The following is a 9,295-nucleotide window of genomic DNA, read 5'->3' as shown; positions in this document are numbered from 1 at the left end:
TAAATTGTTTTTTTTTTTAAATAGTGTGTCCCTTATCCTGACCCTCTGAGGCCACCGTATATAGAGATTTGCTTAAATTACTTAAATTTAATCAGATTTGACAGATAGCAGTGATTTTCCAGTCTTGCCACAAATTCTTCATTTGATTTAGGTCTTGAGTCTGACTGGGCCTTCCAGCAGTAGATCTGCTGTTGTCTTTGAGATCATTGTTCTCATGCGAGGGTTTGAGCTAATCCTTCTATTGTGGCTTCCTCTGTGTCAGGGCTCGTTGCTCAGCTGAAAGGTGAGACTCGTTGCCAGTCTCGTCTCTTGCAGCCTCTAACAGGATTTCTTCCAGGATTGCCTGTATTTATCTTCATCCACCTTCAGGTCCGACCAGCCTCTTTGTCCTTGCTGAAGAAAAGTGTCCCCCAATCAGTTTTTGCTTTCCTCCAAATACATTGGGTTTTTTTTGTGGCCTGTATTAAACTGCCAGAAGGACTTCTTATGGCTTTTTTCAACAACTGCTGTCATAGCAGAACTATAGAGTGCACAACTAATAGATTTTCTAAGGCTAAGGTCTCTTTGTTCTGTGTGTTGTCCTCAGTTGTCTATGTTTTGGTAGGTTTGTAGCTGTTTTTAAAATATATTTAATAAGAAAACACTGTCTTAAATTTGTCTGTCTCTCTGCCCGTCTGTCTGAGTCAGATTTAGATTCAAAATAATGCCCATTCAACCAAGAACTTTGTATCTGATAGAGATTTCTCCCAAAACATAGTAAGACAAAGCAGGAGCGTTAGCTTGGGAGAATATTGTTCTTCTGTTTTTATTTACATTTTAAAGAAATTCAACCTGGAGAGACTCACAAAGAAAGAGATGCAATTGCAAAGTTTTATTTGACATGAATGAATTAAGGTTTTGGCACTTGGACCTCAACTCTGTAAATTGCAATAAGCTTGGATGATCAGCTTAGAATAAGGATTAAGGACGTTTCCTCCCTGGAGCCCGGACACTGGTGGTGGAGGCCAAACAGAGGACGGTAGCCTGAAGGAGACAGGAGGACAAAGGTGGAGAAGAGGTGGATGTGGGTCGAAGCTGGGCTGGTGAGAAGACGGAGGCATGGATAGAGGCTTGTTTGATGATTGGCTAAGATGAGATGTGTTCTGATGCTGATTGGCTCTGGTAGACGTACATGACAGCCTGACTGGATGATGCAGGTGAGGCTGAAGCTTCTTCCAGTTTGAATTTATGCCTAGACTTCATTTCAAATTAAGAATTGTGTTTCTACTCAGTTTGAGCTGTTCTGCATCCTGCCTCACTTATAGTTTCCTTCCTAACCCTTTTGAAAGGCACTTCTATACTTCCTCATCTGATTTTCAGATGATGAATGTGTAGTGATATGAAGAATATTAATTTGTTCATAAACACAAATTCTTAAGTTGTGACTGGAGGTCAAAAAAGTCCACCTCATATGAAATATGTCCTTCAGAAGTCAGTAAGTCTCCGCTCTGGAGAAACGGATACAGGAGAGCAGGGCCACATGCTTCGGCACTACTTTGATTATTCATAGAAAATGCAGACTAGGGACTGTGGGACTGAAATGCAAGTGGGTGAAGAAACTGAAAAGCCGGAAAGTGGAGGGGGGAGAAAAAGAGTTGGGGCACCGGTGTAAATAAATAAACAAATAAATAATAAACAATCACAGCACCCCTCGCTGCACACACAGCAAGGAACCAATCAGGATCCTAGCTGAACGCACTGGAAATTGTGTGTAATGAGTGGGAAAAGATTAGAGGGAGCTCTTGCTAGGCTGTAAATTGACATTAGTAAAAGAAAACTCTTTTACTGGGGATGTGGGGGAGGCACAGTCTGATTTAGACAGCAGCAGAAGGAGGATGGGGTGGGAACAAACACTGAGACCTGGAATGAAATGAGTAAAGACGCAAAGATAATAGCTGAAGTGGTGTGTTGTTGTTGCTGTGTGCTGCTGGAAGAGCGCTACATGCATGCTCTCTGGCATGTAAATAAATAAAGAAAATCCCATTTTAAAATCTACTTGCAATTTGAAATGATTGGAAATTGGATTTACTGAATCTTTAAAATGGTGAATACAGTTGTACATTTTAATATAATGGATGTTGCACAGAAGCCTGTTGAAAGCATCAAAGAGTGAAATGCTTGTCTGTGTTAATGGTAACAACAAAAGCATTGTTTTACAGTTTTCTATGAAATTCTTCAGTTCATAAGGGCAAATGTTGAAACTTTAATTAGTGCTTTCTGTAAATGCCAGAGCAACAACAGAGTAAAAATGGAAATGAAAAAAGAATAATGGGAAGAAATATGTGACTGTGGAGTTTTTAGCACTGTCGTCTGGCAGCAACAGGGGGTCTGAATCCCGGTCTACTGCAGACTTTTTTCATGTTCTCTATTCAACCCAAAAACAAGCATGTCTGATACACTGGCTTTTCTGAACTGTTGTTAAGACTGTGTGCGTGTGCGTGTGTGTGTGTGTGTGTGTGTGTGTGTGTGTGTGTGTGTGAGATTGTTAGTCCTGCATATGTCTGTGTAGCCCTGTCATGGACTGGTGAGCTGTCTAGGTTGAACAATGACCCCTGGCTACAAGCATCAGGACCCCACAATCCTGGATGCATTAACAGCTTTATATAATTGATGGGTGGATAAATGGATACTTCAGAATTAAACACGCTATTAAATCATAAAGGAGGCAGGGGGGTATTATGTAATTTTTGAGTTCATCAAAAACATACATGGAGTATTACTTTGAGTCTTCCATTTATTTGAATCGTTGAATCTTCTGTGGCAGCCATTTGGGGTGCCTAAACACTTGCTCATACAAAGTGCTTCCTAATTCCCCAGAGCACATTCCTGGAGCACCCTGCCCCCGTGCCCCGTCCCCACTATTGAGTCCATGGCAAAAAAGATTCTCATTGCAAACACACAAGCAAGCAATAAATTCATAACACAAGAAAATGTTATGGGGAAACAGTCACAAGTTTGGGCGCGATTGCAAGGCTTCAAATGTCACCACCTTCACCGTCGATACAAGCATGGATGTGTGATTCATAAAAATTGACACACGCTCCGACACTACTTTACATGTTACCTATTGTGCTGATTAAAAATATTGAAGCAGTGTAATTAAACAGTTAGCCACAATCCTAGTTTGACCTAAAATATTTTGTCTTGTTTCTATACCAAACCTGTTAGTTTAAGTACCAGCACTGTGCAGAAAATGAACCCTGAAAACAAACCAGTTCTGTGACTCCAGACCTGAGATTAAATAGGCAACAGATGGAAACAAAAGGAGTCAATAAAATTCTACACATACAAACACACACACACATATATATATATATCTATATATATATATATAGATATATATATATATATATATATATATATATATCTCAGAAATCTGAACCTGTATCTGACCACTGATTTTTCTCTAGTTTTCTAAAGCGCAGCAACAGCTTTCACTAAACACTAGTTAGTGACATGCAGGAGAAAGGGAACGTGTTGACATTGTGACACTTGCCCTCCATTTTTACTGATTGTACCATTTATACCATTGGGATAATAACAGCTGAAACATGGCAATGTTGTTATTATTCCGATAGAATCGAGGAGTAGAGGACAGGTTTGAATGAAATATGAATATCGTCTTATGACTTTTCATGATTTATTCCCCTTTATTCCTTCTTTATTCTCTATATTTCCAAAGTTTGATCTTTCTTTCTCTCCTTTCACTATTGCACTCTCTTCTCTTTCTTTCCACACCCCCAGCCCCCTCTCACCCTTTAACCCCCTCCTCCTTTTTCTTTCTGGTTAATTTAAAATTTGTCAGACGCTTGCGTCTTCTGGATGGTTGGCCTTTGATATTCTGTGAGCTCCATTTGGCACAAACAAGCCTCTGGCCCCGGTGCATCCTGCTGACTGCTGCACTAGTGGCGGGCCCCCGCCATTTATCTTAGCACCGGCCACCCAACGCTTACTCATTACAGGAGCCTCAGCACCAGCTTAACCCCCACCTCTCTGCCAACTGTGTCCATACAAACACACTGAAAACAGCCAAATTATTTGTGTGCACATAAACATAAGCAAATGCATATCAGCAAACACATTCATACCCCATGGATACATGTTGAGGAGCACAGGGAGGCATGCTAGCAAATCCAGAAACATGCACACATTTGGTGATCACTGGCCATGCTCACAGCTCCCACCCATGGATGTAATGAGCACATCTTAGTATGTTTTAAAACCTTCTTTCTGGTTGTCTTTGCTCACATCCTCTACACGCTAAACACACTGCATGTCCTCCTGTTTTGAACCACACTTTTCTGTGTCTTCTATTAAAGTACAGTATGTCTCTGATTTCAGCTTCCTGCTCTATCTGTGTTTTCATTATGATGAGATGAGGAACTGAAAGCAAAGAACTGCAGAATTCAAAACTTGTTCAATGCTTTCTTCTGGATGTTGTTTTACATATATATCCTTTATGATTTATGTAGCCAAATTGTTTTACTGAAGATGTAGCATTATTTCCAGGTCTGGCTCCTGGACGGTACTCATCTCTTACTGTTCCTACTGTTCTTACTGTAGTCTTATATTCATTGAAAATGTTGCTCTTTATCTGATCCATCCTCAGAATCCACATAGAACTGAAACCCCTCCATCATGTTCAGGTGGCAAATCTTCAAAAGGGGCATCAGATAAATAATCACTACATACATAGTTGACTGCAGAACAATGAAGCTGTGAAAATTTCATGTTGAATCAGAGAGAAGGGATAATATTACTTGATTAACATATTACTTTTTTAATATCCAACCAAATGATTCAATTGTATTTCATTTTGATTCCACCATTCTTTCACTATAATTTATTAGAAATATCCATAGCATCTATTCTTCTTTTTCTTAGGTGACCAATATAGTTTTAAGTTCTATGTATGTTATGCTACTCACAAATTAACGGGACTGCAGTAAAATGCAAAACTAACTTTAGCAAGATGTGAAATATATTTAACACCTTTAATGAAGGGCTGGCAGAACTAGTTCAGAACTGGTTCTTTCATCTCCTGCAATAAAATATCAGTAGAGATTAATAGTTTAAAAAATTCTTACCATCCAGATTGTCCTTATTGTCCTGCAACCCACAAAAAAATGTTAAACATTCCTTTTTCCTCTGATTGCTCAGCATTTCTTTAGCTTGTTTGTTACAGAAAATATGTGAGTTTAAATGCATTTCAGTGTCGATGTCTTTTGTCTAGACATTCGTCTCACATCACAACAAAACCCTCAAATCAAATTCATTGTCAAATATTGATTTGTTTCCACTAGTTTCTGGCTCATGTAGATGTCACAAAGAGACACACACACACACACACACACACACACACACACACACACACACACACACACACACAAATGAAACACACACATCTTTTTTATTTTTCTGTTTTTATTGTGCTTCCTTTCAGACAATGGGGCTGGGGGTAATTTTGACAACACAGTGAAGCTTTAAGTCTGGCAGAAAATAGACATTGACCCGTTATCACAGTCCTCTCTGTCAGAAACTGTTGCAGACAAAAATGAGTGTGAACAGCTGGGAGTGCACCAGGTTTCTGTGGTCTAGTGTGAAAAGCTACTTAGTTTTCCATATCAACTGTTGGAAATGGTAAATAATCACAAACTGGAATTGAACAAAGCTTAAACCAGAATTAAGCAACATCTCAAGCTAAAACATAGCTTTGTGTGTTTTGTTTTTGCTTTTCATTTTTATTTATCAATTACATTTTAGCTAAATTTTTGTTTTACTTGTTACTGGGATCTTGTTGGATCTTTCTCAGTTTTGTGTTTTTTATTTTTTTAATTTCAACCCCCTCGTAGTGTTTCCAGCTATCTGGTTATTCTATGTCTAGTTACATTTTAGTGTCTGAGTCTACTCTATACTTTAATGATTTCTAGTTAGGTGTATTTCTATATCTAGCCGTTATGGTTGTTTCTAATTTCTTTGTTCCTCAGTTTGTATTAGATCTGTTCTACGTTTTCTCCTTGTATCTCTTCATCATGTTTCTTTCATCCAAGTTGTTATTTTCTAGTGTTTGTGTTATTTATTTATCCTGCATGTTTTAGTTTCCTCCCTTGTGGTAGTAACAACCTTTTCAGCAGGCCAATGTTCTTCTTAGGTCATCATTGGATCCAGGTGCGTTAAACCAGGGAGAGAACTAAAACATGCAGGATGCCGGCCCTCCAGGACCCACATTGGGCACCACTGATCTAGGTCTTAAGCTGAAGTACAGCACTACTCTTACTTAAGTACAATTTTTGGGTACTCTACCCACCTGTGGTGTGCCAGTTAAAAAAACTGATCAACTAATCCTACAGAATATTTAGGTTGACACCAGGTACCCCAACAAGCATGTCAGGACTTTAGAAAGCAGTTTTTAGTCAAATATTGGAATCAAGTAATGGAAGGTATGTTACCTTCACCCAGCAAAGAGAAAAAAACAACAACTTTCCTTCATTTCTTTTGAAAATCATTTTTATTTAACCCCTTAACTGTCAACATCAAAACAATTACATGTTCTCCAATGTTTGCATGAGGACACCAGTGTCCTCATAATGGTGAAATGGGTTTTAACATATCAGTTTGAGGAAGCAATACAGTTGCCAATAGGCTGTTCCCCATATCAGTTTATGGGCAGATATTTTAGCTAGCTTAACCTGGAGTTCCCCTTTTAATATCCGTTGATAGACACGTTTCCAGAAGGGATGGGTGTCTATTAAAGTGATTCATGTCCCGTCGTACCATGAAGCGTCCCCGAACCTCCTGCCCTGGTGACATTCAAAAATGACAGCACAGACTCAGGTACACAGACAAAAGTTCATGTGTGTGTGCAAACAACCCCTTAAACATAACACACACACTCACACACCCACACACACATAAAACTAAGATTCCCTCAGCCCCCCCCCATCAGACAAGTGAAGCCTTTTAATTATCTGCTGATTACCTGTTAGATCACCTTAGCTAATGGAGAGCAGCTCCCCAGGGAGCCATCCAATCCAACTCTCATCTCACACAATGGGCTCCTCTTCACTGGAGAGAGTAGACTCGATGTGTGTGAGCGTGTGTGAGTGTATGTGTGAGTGAGAGAGAAAGAGAGGGAGATAGACAAAGAGTCCCTTTGAGGCAGATGCTGAGATTAGTACTGAAAATAGTCGTCTATTTATTCTTTCATACACTAGATTACCATCACACCCTGCTCCACATGCAGACACAAACTCACCTCTATGGAGTCGGGTTTTTGAAGCAGACGAAGCTGACAGCCAGCAGTCCAGACTTTTCACTTAAAACATGTTGCCGTCACTTGATATGTGTTTTTTCTATAATTACTCATGAATACATTGCTTTGCACGTTTCTCTAGTATTCTCTAGTCAATAAAATTCAAAACTGCTACAACTCTAAACAAATGTACCAAACTCTACCAAGCCAAACTTTAGAAAAAAGGATAAAACTCAAAATAGAAACTTTTGGACATAAACAAAAAATCTCAACTGAATATCATTTTCATTCACTCACTCATAACAATGGCTGTTATTTAGTCACCAGACAAACTGTTCAGTGAATGTGTATTTATTTAAAGGGGACATTGCATATTGACAATTGGTGTTTCAGTCTATGATGTAAATGTGCCATATTTAACAACAGAGGCTCATTTTCATTTGCAGGTTTTGTGGCATAGAGCAAAACATTCAGTTAGTTGATTGGCAAACTAGAAAATACAGAAAATCAAAAACACATTGCCCATGTACCACAATCATTTATCTACATATGATCACACATTTATAATTATTAATTACCAACCTCTCTTTAATGGATTAAGGAAACTGCTTAAATTGTAATGTTCCTCAATTGTTAATACAGTGTTCTGAGTGTCAGGGGATGTTTATTAGATACTTGTGGAGAGTTTGGTTAATAAAGTCATTTAATGGAGGAGCAGACAGACCACACAAATATATTATACACCTTTAAAATATCAAATAATTTAATCCTGTTTTAAGATTATACTTATACTTAGCTAAAACTCTGCAACAATGCTATGAAGGTTTTTGTAATCTAATAGTTTTAAAGCTTGTTTATTCAGTCTTCTATTGATTGTAATGTAGTCCTTCCTGCTTGTGTCCAACTGGTTATACAGTTATTCATAACTTTTAGTTTTCCATCCTGACTCTTTGAGTTGTCCATCCAATCAGCCAAGGTCCATCAGCACTTCTCTCTACCTCACTGTCACCATTTTTCTTTAGTCTAGCTGTATTTTTTAGTTCCACGAATAGATTTCCCATCTCCTAAGTCAAGTTATTTCAGTTAAGTTATATCAGTGCGCTACGATACCAGTCGGCTTTGGTATGCAAGTCTTTTATAAGATTTTATTTTATTTTGTATATTATCATGTCTTGTGGACCATGAGTCTGTTTCAATCAATCAATCAATCAATCAATCAATCAATCAATCAATCAATCAATCAATCAATCAATCAATCAGTCAGTAAGTCAGTCAAACAGTGACTAGACACATTTCTTTGCCATTTACACATGTATTATACCCAACAATTCTAAAACAAACTTTTAGAATTGAATCAATATAATTGGTTTATTGAAACATTACAAACATTTAGCAAACATTTCATTTGGGTACATTTTACTCCATGTTGTCTGTGTAGAAAGAAGCTCATTTTAACAGAATAAAAGAAATTTGAATACATTACTTAAATTTCAATGATTTGTATTTCACTTTCTCAAATATGATCATTTTATTCATGTGACTTTAAAGAAATAAAAATGTGTAAATTGACATTTGGCGTGGAATAAAAACAATGTTATCTTTTGATGATTTCATCATTTTTTGCAACATAAGGAAGTGATTTGTTTTTTAATGGATGGATATACTGTATTCATCCCAGGAAAAAATTTACAGTCTACTTTATCCGCTTAAGCTTCAAGTGTATTTAAAAAAATCACCATCTCTAGAATCAAAATAAAATAGTTTTTTCTTGTTTTGTTGGGTTCTAATCGTTATACTAAATATCTGTCAACAATTACATTTTTGAATGTGTTTTATTATTATTATTAGAGATGTGCCGATTAGGTTTTTTTCTGCCGATACCGATACCGATCACATAATTATTATTTATTTATTTTTTGTCATAAACATTACATTTCATTATGTGGAAAAAGGAACCATGAATTCACCTTAATTTAGACAAAAACTTATTTTTAATAACTTTTT

The 9,295-nt window shown here is 37.5% G+C and overlaps 1 long non-coding RNA gene across 1 annotated transcript; it reads right to left on the bottom strand.

Moving 5' to 3' along the window:
* Positions 1–6,618: 6,618 nt before the first annotated feature.
* LOC106938976 (uncharacterized) lies at positions 6,619–7,324 on the bottom strand. The gene is made up of 3 exons (XR_001422733.1): positions 7,295–7,324; positions 7,019–7,118; positions 6,619–6,839 (listed from the first exon to the last, which is right to left on the bottom strand). It is a non-coding gene; the product is annotated as an uncharacterized LOC106938976 (long non-coding RNA).
* Between the last annotated feature and the right edge of the window lie 1,971 nt (positions 7,325–9,295).

This window comes from Poecilia latipinna, unplaced genomic scaffold (genome assembly GCF_001443285.1).
Source record: "Poecilia latipinna isolate Pla-1442-1.1 unplaced genomic scaffold, P_latipinna-1.0 Scaffold2737, whole genome shotgun sequence".
Taxonomy (NCBI): Eukaryota; Metazoa; Chordata; class Actinopteri; order Cyprinodontiformes; family Poeciliidae; genus Poecilia; species Poecilia latipinna.
This window is presented reverse-complemented; position numbering and strand designations above follow the sequence as displayed.